Genomic DNA, 2,089 nt, shown 5'->3' on the forward strand with positions numbered 1-2,089 from the left:
CTCCTTTCTATTGAGTGTACACGCTTACAGGGTACGCAATCTCATTTTCAACTTCTTATTGCTTAGTTGACGAACCAGTTTCTCTTAAAATCTCGTATTTGTTTGGGACTAGATATTTATTTAACTTAGTCGAGAGAACTCTGCAACCTGTCTTGAATTCCTCCTCTCTTCTACTATACTAGCCTTAAGTTACAACCTGATGCAAGCAAAATAAAAATTTGCGTGTAAAACATGAACTTAAACCTTGTTATCTGCATTTCCGAATCGCGTTTGCATGAGGTTTGGTTTATTCACAAACAGAAGCAGGAGGAAATAACCTGGGACCCGTGCAAGTAATTCTACAAAGAGACCTCCAAGTGTGGAGGTCCATTAGGTGACGTGATTTAAGTAATGTTTTCACATGTGCAGCCTAAACAATAGACTCTCCCAGGCAGCGAGTGTGATGACGCAGGAGCTCCTCTCACCTTGGCGCGGACACTTCGGCACTTGCATGTCTAGCAGCGCTGTGGTATAAAACGCCTTTTTTTCTACCCAGGCAGATGTGTTATGGAGAGAGCCCGGCAACCGCCAGAAAACTCTCTTCTTAGCCAAACGAGGCTGATCTGGCAACCCTTTGCGCGGCCACAGTCTCCAAAGCTGCACGTGGGGTTTTGCCCACACGACCGTAACTTAGCAACGATTGCGCATTCATTTTTTTAGACTTTTTCTAATCTTGGTCGCATGTTTAACAATGTAATTTTAATATCTTTTCTAAGTTGTGCCGGCGGATTTTCTCATCACGAGGCACCAGGGCCTTTCGCCCGGAAACCTGGTCCTGCATTCGCTTGTAGCGCTATTTTCTCGGTGAAGGGTTTGGATTGTGTGACCCGAGTTCTGGGAAGCTGGCATACAGTAAATCCATTTGGGAAGCCAGTGCGTTTAGCGGGTAAAGGTGGGAAGCAATTGTGAACACTCCTATTGTTTCAATCCTTATTACTAACACGTGCGGTGACAACAGGCAAAGTAGAGGCCATGGCAAATTCGTAACAGAGCAAATTTATTTCAGAAAGGTCATTCTTGGTCACTTTTGTAACCTATACTGTCATTATCATCATCATCATCATCTGCGGCAGCTGCAGCCTATCTACGCCCACTGCAGGGCCAAGGCCTCTTCCATGGATCTCCAATAGTTCCGGTCCTGTGCTAACTGCGACGAATTACCCCCGCAAACTTCTGGATCTCATCTGCCCATCTAACGTTCTGCCGGCCCCTGCCACTCTTTCCTTCCCTAGGGATCCACTCGGTTATCCTTAAAGACCAACGGTTACCTTGCCTTCGCATTACATGCGCTGCCGACGCCCTTTTCGTCTACTTAATTTCTAGAAGCATGTAATTAACACGCGTTTGTTCTCTGACCCACTCCGCCCTCCTGTTGTACCTTAATGTTTCGTCTATCAACTTCCGTTCCATTGCAAGTTTCTGCTCCGTAGGTGAGTACCAGTAAGATGCAGCTGCCATACACGTTCTTCTTTAGGGACAATGGTAGGCTGCCATTCATTATCTCAGAATGCCTGCCGAATGCACTCCACCCCATTCTTATCGTTATAATTATCTCTGCCCCATGGTTTGGATCCGGGGTCACAACTTGGCCTAAGTAGATATATTCAGTCACCACTTCCACTGCCTCGGTACTTATCTCCATGCGCTGTGTTCTTCCGAGGTTAATAAGCAATACTTTAGTTTCTGCACATTTTTTTCAGGCCAACGGTTCTACTCTGCTTGTTCAGTGCGGTAAGCATGCTTTGCGATTCGTCCCCCGAGTTACTTAGCAAGGCAACGTCATACGGAAATCCGCGGTTACTGAAGTATTCTCCATTAACCCTTACTCCCACCTGTTGTCAATTGGATATTCTCAATACTTCTTGTAAACATGCCGAATAACAATAGAGAGATTGAGTCTCCTTGTCTTCCCCCTTACTAATAGGTATTTTACTGCTCTCCTTATGGAGGGCTATGGTAGCTGTGGACACATTGTAGGTATCTTCGAGTATTATGACGTATTCCCTGTCTACACATTGATTCTGCAATGCCCGAATGAATTCTGAGGTTT

Source organism: Haemaphysalis longicornis, unplaced genomic scaffold (assembly GCF_048455015.1).
Source record: "Haemaphysalis longicornis isolate Haplotype H1 unplaced genomic scaffold, Haemaphysalis longicornis Haplotype H1 scaffold_4, whole genome shotgun sequence".
Classification (NCBI taxonomy): domain Eukaryota; kingdom Metazoa; phylum Arthropoda; class Arachnida; order Ixodida; family Ixodidae; genus Haemaphysalis; species Haemaphysalis longicornis.